Consider the following 25,147-nt stretch of genomic DNA (forward strand, 5'->3'; position numbering starts at 1 on the left):
AGAAGGAAAGAGAAGGAAGAAAAGCAGCATCCAGAAACTTGCTTCTAGTGTTGTGAAAGTACTTCTATTTTTAAAAAAATGTTTTGAGGATTTGTATTTTAGAATCATGGACATTGGCTTATTTGAGAAAGTTGAACAGACTCCGTGGATGTTTTTTTTACAAGGATCACTGAGAGGTCTTGTTTGAAAACAACCTTTACTGGAAGTCATATGCCTTAAGCTCAATAAACAACAGAAACCATGGTGACTTGGGGAGATGTTTACAGAGAAGTGATATGTTACAATTTATGAGGGTCAGGACTGGGTTTCACTTCTGTGACATTTATTTTGGTTTTGTTGCGGTGTGGACTGTGTTTGAAAGCAGTTGGAGATCAACCTGCCAAGAGAGAAGTACCCAGCTCATCTCCTTCCTCCTGTCTCTGTGAAACCCTGCATATCGAGTGTGATATCTGAAACCCCTGGAAAGCCTACCAGATTAATTCTCAACACCACTTGAAAAGACTTTCTCCAGAAAAAATCCCTCTGACCTGTCCACATGTTCTCGGACACCAGACCGTATGCCATTTTGGGACATAACATATCTCATCTGTTTTCTTCAAGAATGACCAAGTGTTTGGCCAAAGTATTCTTTTGTCTTTATTTTCAAAGAGCTCTGCAGAGAGAATTACTTTATTTTTCACCAGTGTGGGTCACTGTGTGTGTTCGGTATTTAAAAAGGGAATTTTCATATTTCAATCTATGTGTTAATGCTTTGCTTCATTACTGGATAAGCCTTCTTTGATAATAAACGGTTCTTTATTAAAGAAACCTGGTTGGTGTATTTTATTCTGGGATAAAGAGTAGAGTATATGATTGACCATATTGGTAATTGAGTAGACATTTAAATATATGATGTGACCAGTGGAGAAGTGGAACTAGAAAGGACAGTGCACTCCTCCCGCCTCGGTCATAACGTATAATTGGGGGCTCTGTGTGGGATAACCCAAAAGCTGGCAATGTGCAATTGCAAGACGGGTAATAATAATTGAAAAGAGGAAAAGCTAAAAAACAGGTTTCTTGTGCATTATGGTAAAGTTTACATGACCAGAATGTCTTTGTCAGTTGCAACGACCTTTCTGGGAAGGAGGATTTATCCCTGAGTGATTTGACAAACTTAATCACGGCTAGATTAAAGGAATTGGTGGAAATGTTGGCATTAAAGTTAAAACCAGGAGCTAAGAAAGCAGACATAATTGAAGTAATAGCATAGTACTTGGAATTGGAAGAAGAAAAAGGCGATCCAGATGGTAGTTCAGTTGAATTAGCTAGGACTCAGTTACAATTGGAAACGATAAAACTTGAGCTTCAACAGGAAAAAGAAATAAAAAACTTGAACTACAAATTCAAAGGGAGCAAGCAGAGCGACAGGAAAAAGAAAGGGAAAAAGAAAGAGACAGAGAAAGAGAAGGAAGGGAATTTGAATTTTAAAAGCTGGAACTAAGACAAAAGAGTGGCCTTGATTCCAGTGAACATTTTGGTGAGGAAAGAACTGACACCAGCCCAGGACCCTGTGGAGAGCTGTTTAAATTTGTACAAGCCCTCCTGAAGTTTAAGGAAAGGGACATAGAGGCACTTCTCATTTCTTTTGAAAAGATAGCCAGACAGATGAAGTGGCCGAAGGAAACCTGGACACTGCTTATGCAAAGTATATGGATGGGCAGTGCTCATGATGTTTATGCCATTCTTTCTGAGGTGGCTTCTTCAGATTATGAGATGGCGAGAAAGGCTATTCTCGCTGCTTATGAGTTAGTCCCTGAAGCTTACTGGCAGAAACTTCAGAACCTCCGGACTCAGCATGGGCAGACTTATACAGAATTTGAGAGGGTAAAGCAAAGTAATTTTAATTGTTGGATGAGAGCACTAAAGGTCGAGGCCACATATGAGAACCCTAGGGAAATAATTCTCCTGGAAGAATTTAAAAATTCACTCTCTCCATTAGTAAGAACCCATAGAGAACCGGAATGTTTCAATGGCCAGACAGGCAGCGGAAATCGCGGATGATTATGAGCTTGTGTATAAGTCCAAACCCTTTGTCCATCACCCCCACAAATCCGGGAAGGATAGCAAGTGGGAAGGTGAAAGGAACACAAGTAGTCAGGGACAAGAAGGGACAGCTGGGAATGCCCTGGGATCTCCTCTTCAGGCCAGAAAGGAAGATATTGAGTGTGGAAGTGAGGTCTGAAAGCCTAAGTGTCACAAGGTGGGACACCTTTGCACAGAATGCTGGAGGTTGCAGGGTAAATTCATGGGACTTATTGGGGTACACAAGGCCAATGCAGAGAAAAGGGCCCCGACCGAGAGTACAACAGATCAGGCTGTAGCTCTGACTGCAGCTGTAAAGCCAAGTAAAAACACCACTGTGAGTGCGGCGGATGTGAGTAAGATACGTGAGAGTTCTAGGGAATGCGTGTCAAAAGAAAAAGTAACTCCTTATCCCTCAAGTGAGGCAGGTAAACCTATAGTTATACTTAGGGATACTGGAGCCACCCAAACTCTTTCACTGGGGAAAGGCATAACTTTTTCTCCAGAGAGTGCACTGAATGCCAAGGTTTTTGTGAATGGTATTGACAGGGAGTATATACCTGTAGCTTTGTATCGGGTGTACCTGGAGTGTGACCTAATGTCAGGAACAGTAACTGTAGGAGTTGACCACAATTTGCCTGTAGACGGAGTTGACCTACTTCTGGGGAATGATTTGGCCAGAGCGAAGGTACTAGCTTCTGCAGTAGTCAGGGAAAGACCAAGTGAAGTTAAAGAGACAGAACAGTTTCAGGAAAAGGTTCCAGGAATTTTTCCTTCATGTGTAGTGACCCCAGCAATGGCTTAACAAGTTCCATTGTCAGAGGTAAAATTGGCACCAGAGACTGATAGCCGAATATGTGAAACTTTCTTTGGGGATTTGGATAATCCAAAGAAAATGTTCAGTAAGTCTTCTCTGATCAAGGCTCAGCAAGCCGATCCAGAGTTAAATAAAGTGGCACAATTGGCTCGAACAGAAGCTGAAGCAAAGGGAGTTTCAGAAGGCTACTATATTAAAAATGGGATTCTGATGAGGAAGTGGAGATCTCCTTACAGACCTGTGGACGAAGAATGGACGGTTGTTCATCAGATAGTGGTACCGTCCAAGTATCGTTGGGAAATATTAAGGATAACCCATGAAATTCCTATAGCAGGCCATGTGGGGATCTGGAAGACCCTATCAGAATAGGTCAACATTTTTACTGGCCAGGTCTTTCCAAAGAGATGGTGCAGTTTTGTAAAATGTGCCATGAATGCCAGATTTTGGGAATTCTGCAACCTGCCATAAAGCTGGCACCTCTAATTCCCATACCAGTTTTTGGGGAACCATTTAGTAGGGTGTTGGTAGACTATGTAGGACCTTTAACGAAAGCTAAAGCAGGACACCAATATATACTCACTATCATGGATATGATTAGTTGGTTCCCAGAGGTGATTCCCTTGAGAACAAATTCTGCTAGTGATAGAGAAGTTAACTTAGCTCTTCACTAGATATGGATTACTGATTGAGATTCAGTCGGATCAAGATTCCAATTTTATTTCTAAAGTTTTTCAGCAAGTTATGAAGAATGAAGAATTTGGATATAACACAGTTAAATTCTTCAGCCTACCACCCACAGACACAAGGAGCTTTAGAATGGTACCATCAGACCCTCAAAACGATGACCAGGGCATACTGTCATGAATATCCCCATGATTGGGATAAAGGGCTAGAATTTCTTTTGTTTGCCACGAGGGATTCACCTAATGAGTCTACGGGTTTTAGTCCTTTTGAATTCATTTATGGACAGGAGGTAAAAGGTCCTCTAAAACTAATCAAAGAAAGGTTTTTAGAAAAGAGGGACAAATCTTCCATGTTAGATTATGTATCTGTGTTTCGGGAGTGGCTCACAAGAGTCTGCAAAGTGGCTCAGAAACACCTGAAATCTTCCCAAACAACCATGACGAAATTGGCAGACAAGACCCGAACATTTCAACCAGTGGATGAGGTGTTAGTATTATTGCCTTTACAGGGTGAACTGCTGAAAGCACGGTTCAGTGGTCAAAAGAATTGGGAAAGTAAATTATTTGACACCCAGATCGCCGAAAAAAGAATCAACTGTGTCATATCAATATGATGAAACAATATCATCAACGGGAGGAGGTTAAGCAAGTACAGGTATTTCAGGTAGTAAGGACAGTGAAGGATGAAAGGGATAGTGAGGATGAGGCCGAAGAAAGCCTACACAAATCTCAAATTGAACCTCCTACTATCTGGTTAGCTAATACTGGATTGTTAGGGAAATTCGACACTATGCTTGCATATTTAGATGCAAAACAATGAGATGACTGAACAAGGCTACTCACAGCATTTATAGGAGTCTGTGGGGACAAACCAGGATGTACAACCTTAGCCATATTGGATGTGGATGTAAGGGAATCCTTTCCTATAAAACAGCATCCTTATTGCTTAAGTCCAGAGAAACAGGCCCAGGTAAAAGCAGAAATCCAGTACTTTTTTAAAAATTCACTCATGGGATGTGGACATCGCTGGCCAGGCCAGCATTTATTGCCCATCCCTAATTGCCCTTGAGAAGGTGGTGGTGAGCTGCCTTCTTGAACCGCTGCAGTCCATGTGGGGTAGGTACATCCACAGTGCTGTTAGGAAGGGAGTTCCAGAATTTTGACCCAGCGACAGTGAAGGAATGGCGATATAGTTCCAAGTCAGGATGGTGTGTGGCTTGGAGGGGAACTTGCAGGTGGTGGTGTTCCCAAGCATTTGCTGCCCTTGTCCTTCTAGTTGGTAGAGGTCGTGGGTTTGGAAGGTGCTGTCTAAGGAGCCTTGGTGCATTGCTGCAGTGCATCTTGTAGATGGTACACACTGCTGCCACTGTGCTTCGGTGGTGGAGGGAGTGAATGTTTGTAAATGGGGTGCCAATCAATCTTTGTCCTGGATGGTGTCAAGCTTCTTGAGTGTTGTTGGAGCTGCACCCATCCAGGCATGTGGAGAGTATTCCATCACACTCCTAACTTGTGCCTTGTGGATGGTGGACAAGCATTGGGGAGTCAGGAGGTGAGTTACTCGTGCAGGATTCCTAGCCTCTGACCTGCTCTTGTAGCCATGGTATTTATATGTCTACTCCAGTTCAGTTTCTGGTCAATGGTAGCCTTTAGGATGTTGATAGTAGGGGATTCAGCGATGGTAATGCCATTGAATGTCAAGGGGAGATGGTTAGATTCTCTCTTGTTGGAGATGGTCATTGCCTGGCACTTGTGTGGCACGAATGTTACTTGCCACTTATCAGCCCAAGCCTGGATATTGTCCAGGTCTTGCTGCATTTCTACATGGACTGCTTCAGTATCTGAGGAGTCACGAATGGTGCTGAACATTGTGCAATCATCAGTGAACATTCCCACTTCTGACCTTATGATTGAAGGAAGGTCATTGATGAAGCAGCTGAAGATGGTTGGGCCTAGGACACTACCCTGAGGAACTCCTGCAGTGATGTCCAGGAGCTCAGATGATTGACCTTCAACAACCACAACCATCTTCCTTTGCGCTAGGTATGACTCCAGCCAGCAGAGGGTTTTCCCCCTGATTCCCATTGACCTCAATTTTGCTAGGGCTCCTTGATGCCATTCTCTGTCAAATGCTGCCTTGATGTCAAGGGCAGTCACTCTCATCTCACCTCTTGAGTTCAGCTCTTTTGTCCATGTTTGAACCAAGGCTGTAATGAGGTCAGGAGCTGAGTGGCCCTGGTGGAACCCAAAGTGAGCGTCACTGAGCAGATTATCGCTAAGCAAGTGCCACTTGATGGCACTGTTGATGACACCTTCCATCACTTTACTGATGATTTGAGTGTAGGCTGATGGGGGGGTAATTGGCCGGGTTGGACTTGTCCTGTTTTTTGTGTGCAGGACATACCTGTGCAATTTTCCACATTGCAGGGTAGATGTCAATGTTGTAGCTGTACTGGAACAGCTTGGCTAGGGGCATGGCAAGTTCTGGAGCACAGGTCTTCAGTACTATTGCCAGAATATTATCAGGGCCCATTGCCTTTGCCTTCCAGTGCCTTCAGTCGTTTCTTGATATCACGCCGAGTGAATCGAACATGTTGGAAAACCACCTAATTGAACCCAGTCAAAGCAGTTGTGTTAGTGCCTAAAGCTGATGGTTTAACTAGATTCTGCATAGACTACAGAAAGGTTAATGCAGCAACAAAGGCAGACTCCTACCCAATTCCTCGCTTGGAAGAATGTATTGGAAGAGTTGGCAGTGCCACATTTCTTAAGTTCTAGCAAGCCGCATAACTAGGGAAGTCGGGAGGGTTTTAAACTGAATAGTGGGCGAAAGGGATCAAATTTGGGAAGATATGGTAAATCAAGGAGTAGAAACAAGGCAAGGGAGAGAGGTATTAATATGGGAAATAATAAACAGACTGTGACAGGAAGGGACACAGCATACAAATCTCAGAGTAAATCAACAGATAAGGCTAGAGGTTACAAAAACAATAGAAGGACAAAATTAAAGGCTCTGTATCTGAATGCATGGAGCATTTGAAACAAAACAGATGAACTGAGAACGCAAATAGAAATAAATAAATACGATCTGATAGCCATACAGAGACATGGCTGCAGGATGATATAGATTGGGACCTGAATATTTGAAGGGTACGTGGTATTTAGGAAGGACAGGAAGCTAGGAAAAGGTGGAGGAGTGGCTCTGTTAATTATGTTGGTATTAGCCCACTAGAGAGGGATGACCTAAGTTCAGGAAACCTTTGTAGAAGCAGTTTGGGGAGAGATGAGAAATCATAAAGGCAAGAAGTCACTTGTGGGAGTGGTGTACAGGCCACCTAACATTAACCACACTGTAGGAATGGGTATAAAGGAAAAAATAATGGCAGCATGTCAGAAAGGTATGGCAATAATCATGGAAGATTTTAACCTAAATATAGACTGGAAAAATCATTTGGGCAGAGGTAGCCTAGTTGAGGAGTAAATGGAATGTTTTCCAGATAACTTCTTGGAACAGTACGTTCTGGAGCCAACCAGAGAGCAGGCTATACTAGACGTGGTATTGTGCATCGAGATAGGATTAATTGATGACCTCAGTGAAGGTGCCCCTAGGCAGCAGTGATCATAATATGATTGAATTTTAGAATCAGTTTGAGAGAGAGAAGAGTGGTTCGAAGAATAGCATTTTAAACTTAAACAATGGCAATTATGAGGACATGGAAGCAGAGCTAGCTAAGGTGAACTGGCAAATTAGGTTAAGGGATAGGTCAAAAGAAATGTAGTGGCAGACATTTAAGGGGATATTTCAGAATAGACTGAGTAGATATATTCCAACGAGAAAGAAAAATTCCAAGGGGAGGACCTGCCATCTGTGGTTAACTATAAAAGTTAAAGATAGTATCAAACTTCAAGAAAAAGCATATGTTTACGCAAAGATGGGAGGCAGGTCAGAAGATTGGACAGAATATAAAAAACAGCAAGGAATGACTAAAAGATTGATAAGGAAGGTAAAATTAGAGTACAAGAGCAAGCTAGCTAGAAATATAAAGACAGATAGTAAGAGTTTCTGTCGATATTTTAAAAAGGAGAGTTAACAAAGTGAGCATTGTTCCTATAAAAAGTAAGTCTGGGGAATTAATCGTGGATAATAAGGAGATGGCAGATGAACTGAACAGGTATTGTGCATCAGTCTTCACTACAGAAGATACAAGTAACATTCCAGAATTAGCTGCAAATCAGGAAATGGAAGGGAGGGAGAAACCCAATACAATTACAATCACCAGGGAAGTGGTACTGAACAAATTGCTGGAGCTGCGGGCTGACAAGTCCCTGGGTCCTGATGGACTTCATCCTCGGGTCTTGAAAGAAGTGGCTAGTGAGATAGTTGTTGCGTTAGAATTTCCCAAAATTCCCTAGATTCAGGGAAGGTTCCGTTAGAATGGAAAACAGCGAATGGAAATCCTTTATTCAAAAAGGGAGGGAGACAGAAAGCAGGAAACTACAGGCCAGTTAGCTTAACATCTGTGATAGGGGAAAGGTTAGAAGCTATTATTAAAGACATTCTAGCAGGGCACTTGGAAAACTTCAAGGTAATCAGGCAGAGTCAACATGGTTTTGTGAAAGGGAAATCATGTTTAACCAATTTATTGGAATTCTTTGAGGGAGTCGCTTGTGCTGTGGATGAAGGGGACCCCGTGGATGTATTGTACTTAGATTTCAAGAAGGCATTTGATAAGGTGCCACATCAAAGGTTATTGCCAAAAATAAAAGCTCATGGTATAGGGGCTAACATATTGGCATGGATAGAAGACTTGCCAGCTAACAGGAAACAGAGAATAAGCATAAATGGGTCATTTTCTGGTTGGCAAGATGTAACAAGTGGTGTGCCACAGGAATCTGTGCTGGTGCCTCAACTTTTTACAATTTATATAAATGACTTAGATAAAGGGACTGAAGGCATGGTTGCTAAATTTGCTGATGACACAAAGATAGGTAGGAAAGTAATTTTTGAAGATGACATAAGGAGGCTACAAAGGGATATATATCGGTTATGTGAGTGGGCAAAGATCTGGCAAATGGAGCATAATGTGGGAAAATGTGAAATTGTCCATTTTGGCAGGAAGAATAAAAAATAAGTATATTATCTAAATGGTGAGAGATTGCACAGCTCTGAGATGCAGAGGGATATGGGTGTCCTAGTGCATGAATCGCAAAAGGTTAGCATGCAGGTACAACAAGTAATTAGGAAAGCTATTAGAATGTTGTAATTTATTGCGAGGGGAATTGAATACAAAAGTAGGGAGGTTATGCTTCAGTTATACAGGGCATTGGTGAGACCACATCTGGAGTACTGTGTACAGTATTGGCCTCCCTATTTAAGGAAGGATGTACATGTGTTGGAAACAGTTCAGAGAAGGTTTACTAGACTAACACCTGGAATAGACGGGCTGTCTTATGAGGAAAGATAGGACCGGCTAGGCTTGTATCCAGTGGAATTTAGAAGAGTCAGAGGTGATTTGATTGAAATATTTAAGATCCTGACGGGTCTTGACAGGGTGGATGTGGAAAGGATGTTTCCCCTTGTGGGATAACCTAGAACTAGGGGTCACTGTTTCAAAATAAGGGGTTGCTCATTTGTCCTTATGTCCTCTTCACAACTTCCTACCTATCTTTGTGTCCTCAGCAAATTTAGCAACCATGCCTTTGATCCCTTCATCCAAGTCATTTATATAAATTGTAAAAAGTTGAAGCCCCGGCACTGATCCATGTGGCACCACTCGTTACATCTTGCCAACTAGAAAATGATCGATTTATGCCTACTCTGTTTCCTGTTAGCTAGCCAATCTTCTATCCATGCCAAAATATTGCCCCCTACACCATGAGCTTTTATTTTCCGCAGTTACCACAATTATCAAATGCCTTCTTGAAATGTAAGGACAGTACATCCACCAGTTCCCCTTTATCCACAGCATATGTTACTTCTTCAAAGAACTCCAATAAATTGGTTAAATGTGATTTCCCTGTCACAAAACCATGTTGACTCTGCCTAATTACCTTGAATTTTTCTAAGTGCCTTGCTATAACATCTTTAATAATAGTTTCAGACATTTTCCCTATGACAGATGTAAAGCTAACTGGCCTGTAGTTTCCTGCTTTCTGTCTCCCTCCCTTTTTGAATAAAGGAGTTACATTCGTTATTTTCCCATCTAATGGAACCTTTGCCGAATCTAGGGAATTTTGGGAAATCAAAACCAACGTATTAACTATCTTGCTAGCTGTCGAAGAGACTTAGTAGTTGGCAGGAAAAAAGACAGAGGCGCAAGGGGAGAGCCAATTGTGCAACAGCCCTGACAAACAAATTTCTCTGCAGCACCTGTGGAAGAGCCTGTCACTCTAGAATTGGCCTTTATAGCCACTCCAGGCGCTGCTTCACAAACCACTGACCACCTCCAGGCGCGTATCCATTGTCTATCGAGATAAGGAGGCCCAAAAGAAGCCACTTCTTTTAAGACTCTAGGATGAAGTCCATCAGGACCCAGGGACTTGTCAGCCCATAGCTCCAACAATTTGCTCAGTACCACTTCCCTGGAGATTGTAATTTTTGAATATTACTGAAAATAGAGACATGTTGTCCAAGATTTGCGTCTTGCACTCATCAGGACAAGCTGCAAGAATACCAATGTAAGGGAAAACAACAACTTTATACTGTATGAGAAGAGAATACTGATTTGTTGGCTGCCACTGGGGCTGCTGTCCCTATTAAAGGCCGCAGCCCACCTCCAAGAGCTGCCGGCCAATCTGAGGGCCAACAGCTCAGCAGCGCATCGCTAGCAATAGCCACTGCCGGAGGTTCCCCAAATGCTGGTAAAATGCCTGCAGAGGTGGAAAAAGCCCCTTTATTTTCTACTTGTAATTAGGCTCCAGGTGAGTTGTCTGTCTGCCACCTTTCTGCTGCTGGCAAGATGGCATAGCAGCAGGAAGATGATGGGTATACCACCCTCCGCCTTCCTACACCATTCTGCCAGGCTTCCTGCCTCCCAGCCCATTCCAAAGGACTGGTAAATTCCAGTCCATTAACTCTGTTTCTTTCCCTGCAGATGCAGCCTGACCTGCTGAGTATTTCCAGCATTTTCTGTTCTTATTTCAGATTTCCAGCATCTGTAGTATTTTGCTTTTGTAGAAAAAGTAGGGTTTACTGAGATTTTTAGACATGTGGATCGATGTGCCAAGGTGGAAAGGTAGTTCCAGAGTGCTGAGGTATGATCCCTGAAGGCTCTGATATTAGAAACATAGAAACATAGAAAAAATAGGAGCAGGAGTAGGCCATTCGGCCCTTCGAGCCAGCACTGCCATTAAATATGATCATGGCTGATCATCCAAACTCAGTACCCCGCTCCCGTTTTCTCCCCGTATCCCTGATCCCTTTAGCCCTAAGAACTGTATCTAACTCTTTCTTGAATATATTTAATGATTTGGCCTCAACTGCTTTCTGTGGTAGAGAATTCCACAGGTTCACCACTCTCTGGGTGAAGAAATCCCTCCTCATCTTAGTCCTAAATGGCTTACCCCTTATCCTTAGATTGTGACCCCTGGTCCTGGACTACCCACCATCGGGAACATCCTTCCTGTATCTAGTCTGTCCAGTCCTGTTAGAATTTTGTAGGTTTCTCTGAGATCCCCTCTGATTCTTCTAAACTGTAGCAAATACAAGCCTAATTGACCCAATCTCTCTTCATATTTCAGTCCTGCAATCCCAGGAATCAGTCTGGTGAACCTTCGCTGCACTCCCTCCATAGCAAGAACATCCTTCCTCAGATAAGGAGACCAAAACTGCACACAATACTCCAGATGTGGTCTCACCAAGGCCTTGTATAATTGCAGCAAGACATCCTTGCTCCTGTACTTGAATCCTCTCGCTATGAAAGTCAACATACCATTTGCCTTCTTAGCTGCCTGCTGCACCTGCATGCTTACTTTCAGTGACTGGTGCACAAGGACACCCAGGTCTCGCTGCACCTCCCCCTTTCCCAATCTAACGTCATTCAGATAATAATCTGCCTTTCTGTTTTTGCCACCAAAGTGGATAACCTCACCTTTATCCACATTATACTGCATTTGCCATGTATTTGCCCACTCACTCAACCTGTCCAAATCACACTGGAGCTTCTCTGCATCCTCCTCACAGCACACACTCCTACCCAGCTTTGTGTCGTCTGCAAACTTGGATATATTACACATAATTTCCTCATCTATATCATTAATTTATATTGTGAATAGCTGGGGTCCTAGCACTGATCCCTGCGGTACCCCACTAGTCACTGCCTGCCACTCGGAAAAAGACCCATTTATTCCTACTCTTTGTTTCCTGTCTGCCAACCAGTTGTCTATCCATGTCAATACCTTACCCCCAATTCCATGTGCTTTAATTTTGCATGCTAATTTCTTATGTGGGACCTTATCGAAAGCCTTCTGAAAGTCCAATTACACCACATCCATTGGATCTCCCTTATCTATTCTACTAGTTACATCCTCAAAAAATTCCAGTGGATTTGTCAAGCATGATTTCCCTTTCATAAATCCGTGTTGACTTTGTCCGATCCTGTCATTGTTTTCCAAGTGCTCTGCTATTACATCTTTTATAATGGACTCTAGCATTTTCCCCACTACTGATGTCAGGCTAACTGGTCTATAATTCCCTGTTTTCTCTCTACCTCCTTTTTTTAAATAGTGGGGTTACATTAGCTACCCTCCAATCCATTGGAACTGTTCCAGAGTCTATAGAATTTTGAAAAATGACTAGCAATGCAACCACTATTTCTCGGGCCAATTCCTTAAGTACTCTGGGATGTAGATTATCAGGCCCAGGGGATTTATCAGCCTTCAATCCTATCAATTTCCCTAACATCATTTCCCTACTCATACTGATTTTGTACAATTCCTCATTCTTACTAGACCCTATGTTCCCCAATATTCCTGGGAGGTAATTTGTGTCCTCCTTTGTGAAGACAGAACCAAAGTATGTATTTAATAGGTCTGCCATTTCTTTGTTCCCCATTATAAATTCCCCCATTTCTGACTGTAAGGGACCCACATTTGTCTTCACGAATCTTTTTCTCTTCACATATCTATAGAAGCTTTTACAGTCAGTTTTTATGTTCTCTGCAAGCTCACTCTCATACTCTATTTTCCCCTTCTTAATCAATCCCTTTGTCCTCCTTTGCTGAATTCTAAACTGCTCCCAATCCTCAGGTTTGCTGCTTGTTCTGACCATTTTATATTTCTCCTCCTTGCATCTAATACTATCCCTAATTTCTTTTGTAAGCCACGGTTGAGCCACCCTTCCTGTTTTATTTTTGCACCAGACAGGAATGAACAATTGTTGTAATTCATCCATACGCTCTTTAAATGCTAGCCGTTGCCTATCCACGGTCAACCCTTTAAGTAACCTTCCCCAATCTATCATAGCCAACTCGTGCCTCATACCTTCATAGTTTCCTTTATTTAGAGTCAGGACCCTAGTATCGGAATCAACTCTCTCACTCTCCATCTCAATGAAGAATTCTATCATATTGAAGTGGAGGTGCACACAGAAGGTCAAAGGTGGAACAATGGTGGGTGCAAAATGGGGCATAGGGCTGGAGGCAGAATAGGGGAAGGCCACAGAACAATTAATAAACAAGGATGATGATTTTGAATGGATTGATCTGAGCAAAGGATCGCTCGTGGCAATCAGTGAGGGTCGGAATGATAGATATTCACAACTGCAGATATAGAAGATTAATGCGAAATAAACCACCCATGGAAAACCACATATCTCAGGAATGTTGCATGTACAATCACAGAGTAATTAGAAGCAAAAAAGTATTAATTTGGCAGTGAACTGTTTATACCTGGATGGTTTGTTCAGTCAGCTTTTTTGAGACAGATCTATATGTTTCGCAATCACATTACAACATGTCTGCTGAGCCTATTCTGTAATCAACACTGAAAATTATTGTTATACCTTAGCATAGTGAAGTGCTAAACGAGTACAGCTGAAAAATGAAGTTCAGATCTCAACAAATATGACTTTGACAAAGGTTAAATAAAACACAATTTATTTATTTTCTAAATACTATTTTGGGATGTATTTTTCCATTGCTCATTATGGTGAGGGACATCAGGACCAGGACCTTTCTTTTAGCATTTTGATCATAATTTGAAGGTCACTGAATCATCAGTTTTACAGAAAAATCGATGTCGTTGCAGAATGCAATCTCCCAAACATGGGTGAAAATGTCAGAATCTGAGTTTTGATGAAAGGTCATCGACCTGTATAAAACACTGGTTTGGCTTCAACTGGAGTATTGTGTCCAGTTCTGGACACCACACTTAAGGAAGGATGTGAAGACATTAGAAAGGGTCCAGGGATGAGCAACTTCAGTTACATAGATAGATTGGAGAAGCTGGGGCTGTTCTCCTTGGAGAAGGGAAGATTATGAGGAGATTTGATGGAGGTGTTCAAAATCATTAGGGGTCTGAACAGAGTACATAGAGAAAAACTGTTCCCATTGGTGGAAGGCTCGAGAACCAGAGGACAACCACTTAAGGTGACTGGGAAAAAAAATAACAGTGAAATGAGGGAAAACTTTTTCGCAGTGAGTGGTTAGGATTTGGAATGCACTGCCTGAGAGTGTGGTGGAGGCAAATTCAATCAAGACCTTCAAAAGAGAATTGGATAATTATATGAACAGAAAAATTTTTCAGGGCTAAGGGGCAAAGGTGGTTGAGTCAGACCATGTGAGTTCTCTCGCAGAGAGCTGACACAGACACAATGGACCGAATGACCTCCTTTGTGCTGTAATCACTCCATGATTCTGTGACCTGAAACATTGGGCTGGATTTTAAAGCCCCTCCACTGTCGGGAACGGTGGCAGGGGGGGTGGGGGGCAATGTGGATCGGTGCGGCGGAGGCCCGCCACCAAACCCAATGGTGGCAGGCCCCATGCCGAACTCGACGGCAGTGGCGAGGCTTCGTGGCGGCGGCCCTGCCGGTTGGCAACGGGAGCCCCATTTCAATATGTAAACTAGTTTACGTACCTGATTTAAGGAGGTCCCGTCACCTGCTTAATCACTGAACTTCATTTGGGCGGCCGACAATGCTGTGCCTTCGAATCCCTGTTCGGCAAAACATGATGCGACACCTGTGAGGAGGGGAGAGGAGTATTTCTTCTCTGTGCTGGAGGGGGGAAGCGGGGTAACAACGATGTGGATTGGTCAGAGGTGGTGATGGGAAGGGGTAAAGGGCAAAGTTGCCGAACTTTGGGGTGGGGGGGGGGATGGTCAAATTCTCTTTATTCGAATTCCGGGGGGGAAAAGGGCATGAATGTCTGGAAATGGCATTGGGAGGAGTGGGGGGAATGCATTTAACGGTAATTTAAATCAGTTTTGTGGTAATTGAACTGACCTGGCCCTTTAATTTTTAAATCGCCATTGAGGTCTGTAAGCCCTATAAAATTCGTGCCGGCAGCTGTGTATTGGTGCCGTACACCATTGCCAGCGACAGCTCACCTGCCCCCTCCACGTCATCGTGGTATACAGGGCACAATTTAAAAGTTTGCTGATGATACGAAACTTGGAAGCATTGTGAACTGTGAGGAGGATAGTGTAGAACTCCAAAAGGACAGAGACAAGTTGGTGGAATGGGCAGATAGGTGGCAGATGAAGTTCAATGCAGAGAAATGTGAGGAGATTCATTTTGGTAGGAAGAACATGGAGAGACAGAATAAAGAATGAAGGGCACAATTCTAAAGGGGATGCGGGAGCAGAGGGACCTGGGTGTATATGTGTATAAGTCATTGAAGGTGGCAGGACAGGTTGAGAGAGCAGTTAATAAAGCATACAGTATCCTGTGCTTTATTAATAGGGGCATAGAGTACAAGAGAAGGAAGTTACATTGAACTTGTATATGACACTAGTTCGGCCTCAGCTGGAGTATTGCGTCCAATTCTGGGTGCTGCAGTTGAGGAAAGACGTGAGGGCATTGGAGAGAGTACAGAAGAGATTCACGAGAACGATTTCATGGATGAGGAATTTCAGTTATGAAGATAGATTGGAGAAGTTAGGACTGTTTTCCTTGGAAAAGAGAAGGCTGAGAGGTGATTTGATAAAGCTATTCAACATCATGAGGGGTCTGGACAGAGTAGATAGAGAGAAACTGTTCCCACTCGTGAAAGGATCAAGAACGAGAGAGCACAGATTTAAAGTATTTGGTAAGAGAAGCAAAAGCAACATGAGGAAAAACTTTTTCACACAGCGAGTGGTTAAGGTCTGGAATGCACTGCCTGAGAGTGCAGTGGAGGCAGGTTCAATTGAAGCATTCAAAAGGAAACTGGACAGTTCTATGAAAAGGAAGAATGTGCAGGGTTATGGGGAGAAGGCAGGGGAATGGGATTGAGGGAATTGCTCTTTGAGAGAGCCAGTGCAGACACAATGGGCCAAATGGCCTCCTTCTGCACTGTAACAATGCTGTGATTCTGTAATTGTTCAGGCACATTATGCACGGCCATACAACGTAGAATTGAACCACACAGACCAAGAAGATCCTAGGTTGAATTCCCAATCTGAATTGAGTACGCTCATCTCAACTGAGAGACCGCAGGGATGCTACATTTGCATTCTAGGTGGGAAAAAGGTCAACTATGCTTCCCACTCTGGATCAGTACCTCATGATTTTTACTGGAAAATCTATGTTTATGGGCTTTGCATGAGGACTGATGGGCTTGGGTATGATGCCTCAATAGTCAAAAGGCATGTAAATCCTTACTGTTCTGGGCTACATGCGAAGAATGACCGCTCAGGTAAGGTGTGAGAAGGCAACTGGCAACTGTGAAACTGTAACCCAGCAGAGGTTAGGCGTGTCTTTCGGAAGAGACTATTGGAGGGAGAATGAAAAAGAAATGGAGCTATCAGGATCAGAAACACAATAGTAAAGAAAATGCTGAGAAATGCACTCGGAGCTTGTAAGCTTGGACATTACTTTCACGGTGCTGTACTGTCAACATTAAAACAACTTTATTTGCACTTAATGACAAACTAGCTTGAAAGTGTTTTTTTTTAATTGCCTAAATGTTAGATAGAGTGAAAGTTAATGGTGCCTGTGGCTAATATCATTAGTAACATGTGAACGCTTCAAGAGATTGATGGATGATTTGAGAGAGGATCTACATGTTTGTAATCCTTTTACTCTGTACAATAAATGTGGAACTGAGTAAGGATAAGCTCCAACATCATCCTTGCTTAACAAGTATTCTGTAATTTAACATGGTAGCAGAGGACGGTTGCCCAAAGCGGAAGGTTGGAAACTAAGAATTTTTTTACATCGAGAGGTAAAAACCTACTCGCTAACATGGAAAATATGGCAGAAAGCAAGTGTAAATTGTAGGATATGATTACCCTCTGATGTTCTCTGAGTCTGAACCATATGACCAGTGGAAGAATGAAATGGATTTGTGGACACAGGTTACATCCCTACCAAAGAGGAGACAGAATATGGCCTTGGCATTGTTATTTCCTACCAAAAGTAAAACCAGAGTAAAGTGTTTTGTGAACTGGATGCTCATCAATTAGAATTCTTGGATGAAATTTACAAGAAAGATGACCTATTGAATGCATATGAGGCATGGTCAGACTTTGATAGATTTCAGAAAACAGATGGTTATTCAATGGAGGAATATATCATGGACTTGAACAGACTATAGAAGATTGAGGAAATTCAATTTGGAGATTCCTGGTTAATTTAAATTGATAGATTGTGCTAGGTTGTCACATATGGACAGGCTCCTGGTTCTAACTGGGGTTTGCTTCTTGGAAAAAGACTCCCTGTTAGATCAGATGTCTGCTGCCTTAAAGAAATTCCTGGGGAAACAGTCATTTCCTGCAGCCCTGGTAGAAAAAAAAAAGGGCATTCTCCAATGACACAAAGAATGGAGGACTCAATGATTACTAGATTTTGAAATGGTCCAGATACTGGACAGAGGCATAAGTAAAATCGAAGAGTTACAGACAGGAGGAATGAGGATGAAAGCACCTTTACCAAGTCTGACTATTCACAGCAGAAGACAGAATTGGAACAGCAATCATAGGCGAATGAATCCCAGGAATGCCCAAGGAACAGGTGCTTCAGATGTGACTCATTATGCAATGAACTGCCCTAAGTGGAGGAACAGAATCCTCAAAATAACACATGGCACAGAGAATTCTGAGGCAGAAGAGGAAGATACTGATGAATTTAAACAAATTATACAAGGAGTTTTAGTCCTGTGATGAATGTGTTTGTTGCAGATTCGTTCAACTGTGCATTATTAGATCATCCTTGCACATCGACAGTATGTGGAACTGATTGATTACAATATTATCTGGATTCACTCAGTAGTGAGGATTGACTCAAGGTTAAGGGTACTACCAGCTTTAGGTTTGGTGATAACAACATGTTGAAGTCATTGAAGAGAGTAATAATTCCAAGTAAAATAGCTGGAGTAAGCCACTTTCTCAGTACTGATTTAGTCTCGAGTGAGATACCTTTACTGTTGAGGAAACCTTCACTGAAAAAGCCACAAATGAAACTTGATATGGAGCATGATAAGGCAATTGTTTTTGGAAAGTCAGTGGATCTGCAGTTTACCTGGTCAGGGCATTATTGTATTGCCTTAACAAAACCTGATGTTTCTAGTCAGAGTGTGAGAGAAGTATTAATGGCATCAGGTGATAAGAATCAAAGAGAAAAAAGCAAATTGTCTTAAAGTTATGTAGACCATTGGCTCCCCCTTCTTGTTCAAGAATTAAAACCCTGCTGAAGGATGCAGGTGTGAAAGATGAAGAGTATACAAGGATAAAAGCGGGGCTAAAGTGTGGCGAGTCGAAGAGACTTAGCAGTTGGCAGGAAAAAAGACAGAAGCGCAAGGGGAGAGCCAACTGTGTAACAGCCCCGACAAACAAATTTTTCTGCAGCACCTGTGGAAGAGCCTGTCACTCTAGAATTGACCTTTATAGCCACTCCAGGCGCTGCTCCACACACCACTGACCACCTCCAGGCGCTTACCCATTGTCTCTTGAGATAAGGAGGCCAAAGAGAATACAAGGATAATAGAAGAGATTAGTGAAAAGTGTGAAAAGTGTAAAAAGCATCAGAGGACACCATCACGTCCTATTGTAAGCGTTCCATTGACTTAAATGAGGTAGATGCCATGGATTTAAATGTATGGGACAAAGACAAGGATATTTTCATTCTACATTTTATAGACCTAGCAACTAAATGTTTTCTTTCTACAATAATACATAGCAAGGACAAAAGGGTAATTATAGATAAACTAATGGAGAAATGGATAGGGACTGGACTTGGGGCACCAGCTACGTTTCTGACTGATAATGGAGGGGAATTTGCCAATGACTAGTTCAGAGACATGTGTGAAAACATGAACATTATAGTTATGAATATTGCAACTGAAAGCCCTTTCAGCAATGGGCTCTGTGAAAGGAATCATGCAATGATTGATTAAATTCTGCATCAAATCTTAGCCAACCGACCAAACTGCAAGTTGACAACTGCCCTGGCACGGGCGGTAAAGAATTCACTTTAGACGGTTGGGGTATATAGTTTCTATCAATTGGTCGATGGGCAAAATCCCAAATTGCCTTCTGTACTGTGCGGCAGTCCTGCTGCTCTAGAAGGTACTACAATTAGTTACATTTTTCTACACATTTAAATGCTTTACATGCAGGAAGACGAGCTTTCATCAAGGCTGACATCTCTGAGAAAATTCAGAGAGCCCTGAGGCATCATATAAGGCCATCTGAAGCGGAATTTAATTCAGGAGATTTGGTGTATTATAAAAGAGAGGGTCATAGGGAATGGAAGGGTCCTGGTGATTGTGACAGTAAGACAGTAGTTAACAAGCATGGAAATCAAACTGTTTAGGTTCATTGTATCCAAAGGCCAATTGCCCTGAGTAGGTACTCGAGTAACTTATATTCCAGAGGGCTCTAATAAATGGAAGGATGCAACAATTGTGGGATGTGCAGGAAAACCAGGCAAGCTTAAATATTGGTTGAATGTTCAAGCTGATGGCCAAGAAGCAAGGTCCATGGAATGGCAGAATGGGGTGAAAGAGTGGAGAGTAAGAAAGCGCAGTGCAAGTTCTAATAGTCAGTCTGGAAGTGACTCTTACATCAGGAAACAATCACATACTGGAGAAAGAGCCCCCGATGGTGCACGAGGGAGATCTTATAGGGTCGTCCCAAAAGACATCGAAGTGTTAATGGAAGCTGTGGTTTGAACAGATTCCACAATGAAACGAAAGCTGGAGAGTAGCCTCAGAATAGAACTAGAAGCAGAAGTCCTCATGACCGTGAAGTTTTAGTAGCTGCCAATAAACTTGAGGATAAACTAATAAGAGAAGCAAAATATAAGGAAGTAGAGAGTTGGGGAGAATTTGGTGTTTATTCTAAAGTACCAGATAGGGGACAGACAGCCTTGTCACATAGATGGATTTGTACTGAAAAAGTCCTTCCCGATGGAACTTGCAAGGCTAAAGCGAGGCTAGTTGTGAGGGGTTTTGAAGAGCAACTTGGTGATACCGATGTTAGAGTGGACTCTCCCACAGCTGGAAAAGTATTCTTATAAATATTTTTAGCTCTTTTGGCCACATATTCATGGGAGTATAGATCCATTGACATGAAAGTCACATTTCTGCAGGGTGGTACTTTTCAGAGAGAAGTGTTTCTGAAATCACCTAAAGAGGCAGCAGGTGCAGAAGGAAAACAATGGAAACTGAAAAAATGCATCTATGGCCTTAGTGATGCTTCCATGGCATGGTATTTCTCAGTGAGATCTGTTTGCTGAAAATTACATGTGTTCAACTAAAAGCAGATCCTGCAATGTTTTATTGGTATCATAAAGGGAAACTTTCAGGCATCTTCATGATGCATGTTGATGATTTCTTATGGGGTGGTACTGGGGATTTTGAGAAATATGTTATCAATAAGATTAAGGCAGAATTTAAGTTTGGGAGTCAGGCTTGTAGGGCTTTTAAATATATTGGTTTAGATATTAAGCAGAGTAAGTCTGGAATAACTTTAAATCAACAATCCTATTTAAAGAGTGCTACTCCCATCCTGATTAATCGTGCTGAGTCATCCGAGAAAGATGATCATATACCTAAAGAAGAGATTAAGCAATTGTGAAGCTTGATTGGTCAATTAAACTGGTTGTGCACTCAGACTAGACCTGATGCTTGTTTTGATGTGCTGGAGTTAAGCATGATGATGAATCAACCAAAAGCTGAAAATGTTTTAAGGGCAAATAAAACATTTTTAAAAATCTGGAGAAATGTGTATTGACGTGACCCAATCAACATGAAGCTAGTTATTTTTAGTGATGCTTCACATGCTAATCTTCCTGATGGGTATTCGAGTGTAGCTGGTTTCATAATATTTCTGATGGGTGAAAATGGGAAATGTTATCCTTTAGCTTAGGTAGCTAAGAAAATAAAAAGGGTTATTAAAAGCACTTTAGCTGCAGAAACACTAGGTATTGTGAAGGTAGTGGTTATGGGGTTCTCGTTCAAATGCTTTAGGTGAAATTCTGAACAAGGGAAGTACTGAAGATCAGACACCCATTGAATGTTATGTAGATAATCGTTCTTGATGGGACAATGTACTCTCTACAAAACGTGTGAGTGAGAAAAGACTACATATTGACTTTGCTGGTTTGAAACAAATGCTGGAGAGAAAGGAAATCTCCAAACTTAAATGGGTAGATGCACGTCATCAGTTATCTGATGGTTTCACAAAAAAGAAATGCTAGTACGAGGAAATTGTTATGGGTGCTAGAGGAGGGGCGTCTCACAATGTAATACTTTGTACCTAATATGGAACTTATTTTGATTTAATTTGAAATGTTCTTTGAACATGTTGATACTTTGTGCATAATATGGAATTTATTTTGAAATGTTTGAGCATGTTAATCTCAGTTTTGTTATAAAAGAAAGAAGGGAATCTATTGATTAGAGTCATAGAGAGATACAGCACCGAAACAGGCCCTGTGCCGACCATCAACCACCCATTTATACTAATCCTATATTAATCCCATTTTTCCCTCTCACAGCCCCACAATTCTCCAACCTACACTAGGGGCAATTTACCTATCAACCCGCAAGTCTTGGCATGTGGGAGGAAACCGGAGCACACGGAAGAAACCCACGCAGTCACAGGGAGAACTTGCAAACATCGCACAGACAGTGCCCAGAACCGAACCCAGATCACTGGAGCTGTGAGGCTGTGGTGCTAGCCACTGCGCCACTGTGCTGCCCTAATTGTGTATCAGTTGTTTAATTATATGAAGGTGGAGGTTGCTAATTGGAGCTTTACTTGAGCACTTATAAGGAAACACTAACTGAGACTGGCGGAAGGTTTGAGTGAGGAGCTATATGTTTGTAATCCTTTTACTCTGTACAATAAATGTGAAACTGAGTAAAGATAGGCTCCAGCATCATCCTTCCACAACAAGCTTTCTGGAATTTAACACCCAAAACCAAGAAATCCAATGAGTAGTTAATGTCCCTGGAGGAAGGCCGATATTTTGTTCCCCTGATTCAGCCATTTCAGCCACATTTGCAATGTGTGGTCTGTATTGAAGCTTGCAGCTGGGACAGTATTTGAAAATCTTTTGAATTCAGCTGAGCAGTTTGTCGAATTTATCAAGCTCACTTTTCCACAGCTCACTGACGAGAGAAATAATATGTACATTACATGTAATATGGACAGCATTAGGCATTACACCTTGAAGCACAGATTTGACAGATTTTGTCATGTAAGTTGCATTGCCAGTTATGAAAGTACTTTGTTGACATCTGCACCATATTTTGAAATGGTTTTGATTATCGCTTGAGAAACTGTTGTGTAATTAATAGCTTCTAAGTGGACATAGTCTCTGAGCACTGTTGTTAGCTTTCCTGACTGTACATCTTCAGCCTTGCCAGACATAAAATCAAACAAAACATACACCACGTAGTTCTCTTGCTCATTGGTGGACTCATCACAAATAATTGCAAAAGACTGTTGCGTTAATCTGAGACTTGATCTTCTCTCAATGTGTAGCAAAAAACTTCGGTAGGTAGTCCTGTCATAGTTTATTTGCACTTGGCAAGCAACCACCATTTTGCACATTACGTTGAATGAATACCCGCAGCTTTGGGTGATCAAGTTTTACCAATGGTATGTTGGCATTTGCAAAAGCATTCACAAGTTCCATTGTAACCAACTTACAAATTTCTGAGCTCTCTGTCGACTGCTTAAAAAGAGATGAAATCGTTGTTTGTTTTATTGTGTGATTGCTTTCCAGCAGCGAGGGTGTCGGAACCTCTCTTTCTGCTGCGATGCCTTTCGGACTCTAAGTGGCGCTGAACCGTTGCCCACCCTGTGTGATCCAACAAAACATTGCGTCTTGTACAAAACAGTATTCCGCCATCGGCATGCAGAATTTGGCTTCCAAATTCTTTTACTTGATGTTGTGGTGTTTTTGATTTTCTCATTCTGGCATTCTCACTTGTCTGCTAATACTTGAGACTGCTTTTTTTTTATTCGTTTGTGGGATTTGGGCATTGCTGGCTAGGCCAGCATTTATTGCCCATCCCTAATTGCCCTTGAAATAAGTGACTTGCTAGGCCATTTCAGAGGGCATTTTAAGAGTCAACCACATTACTGTGGGTCTGGAGTCACATGTGGGCCAGACCAGGTAAGGACGGCAGATTTTCTTCCCTAAAGAACATTAGTGAACCAGATGGGTTTTTACAACAATTGACAATAGTTTCATGATCACCATTAGACTAGCTTTTAATTACAGATTTATTAATTGAATTCAAACTTCATCATCTGCCCTGGTCATGTCCCCAAAGCATTAGCCTGGGCTCTGGATTACTAGTCTAGTGACATTACCACTACGCCACCGTCTCCCCCAAAACTCTCAGAACTGCACCAGAATCCCTTCCTCAACTACCAATCAGCGAGGTGAGCCTAGTGTCAATCATGCGATGTTCGCAAAATGGACGATTTCACGGAGGACCCGAGACTTCACTGTCCATGGTGCATTTTTCACGGCCGTGAATTTGGTAGGGCCCTACTCATGCCGCATGTTTTTTATGGAAGGACAAAGATGCAGTATCAGTTTAATCAATGACTTTCTAAACAGGGATGACCCAGTTACTTTAGCAGCTAATTTTAAAGTTTAATGTCTGATTTATAGTTTTGTAAAGCAAAAGGTTTTATTACAACTACAAGTCTGAATATTTGCAAGGACTGTTACACTTCTAAAATGGATAACAACATTATTTTAGGAAAGTTGGGCTGGATTTTAAGAAGCGGCCGTCGCTCTTGGTGGCTAGCTCAAAAAATGGCGGCTCATGCCTTAGAGCTGCCACGCTCTCCTGCGTGTTAGCTCATTTAAATGGCCGGGATGGCCCGCCACCCCACAATCACGTGGAGGGGGCAGGCTGTCCAACACCAGCAATAGTGCCAGCTGCCTGTGCGCAGGTACTAGCGCCCTTTTTAAAGGGCAGCCAGCCCTGCCGGCATATTTAAATTTTTTAAGATACACCCCCCATAAACTTTATCAAATAAAATTCTGTCACTCCTTTCCCATCCCCCAATAACAATTACATTTACTATTTGTCCTTTCCCCCGCCAAAAGACTTAGCTTTTAAAGCTGACCTTCCCCCCCCAAAATTGCACACAGTTTAAAGTTCCCCCCTTCCCACCATCCCCTACACTCATTATGTTTATTTGCCCCCGTTCCCCCCACCCCCCACACTGGAAATCTTAACTCCTCCCCCCCCCCCTCCCCACCAGTGTCATGCCGGCTTTCCTCAGATGGGGAATTCAAAGCATGGGAGTGCTGGCCGCTGCACTGAGGATCACGGCGAGCCCGGAAGATTCAAGGTAAGTTCATTTAAATTTATTCATCTCATTAATTTAAATATAGAAATGGAGGTCCCAGCGGCGGTGGGGGGGGTGCTGTCCACCACAGAGCTTCACTGCCACCAGGAGGATCGGGCCAGGCCCTCCTGGTGTCATGCTCTGTGGCGGGCCTCTGCCACAACCATCATCCAGCCCACCACCCCGCAACGCAGCCCGATGTCGTGGGCTTGGTAAAATCCAACCCGTTATGTAAAAATGAGTAACAAAAATTCTGCACACTATTAAATCTAAGAGACGGTATTCTTATACTGTGAATGGGTGAGCTGTTTACAACAGTTCAGAACTATTTATTTGCTGATTACTGATTCATTGTTTATACAAGATGTACGGCCTTATGTATTCTCTTAAATACAGTGGTTCTAGTCATTCCGACAAGTGGTCTGGCTATCTTAAATTCCAGAGTGTGCCCAAAATATCCAATATCTAATAATACAATCACATAACCTGAGGGTATAACAATCGGACTCCCCATGCAATCTGGGCAGGATATTGTGACCTTTGCACTTGCACTCATTTGCATTTCTCCGATCTTTCCGAAATGAGATACACTTAGATTGTTTTATAGACAGCAAGTGAGAATACA

Source organism: Heterodontus francisci, chromosome 2, assembly GCF_036365525.1.
Source record: "Heterodontus francisci isolate sHetFra1 chromosome 2, sHetFra1.hap1, whole genome shotgun sequence".
NCBI classification, from domain to species: domain Eukaryota; kingdom Metazoa; phylum Chordata; class Chondrichthyes; order Heterodontiformes; family Heterodontidae; genus Heterodontus; species Heterodontus francisci.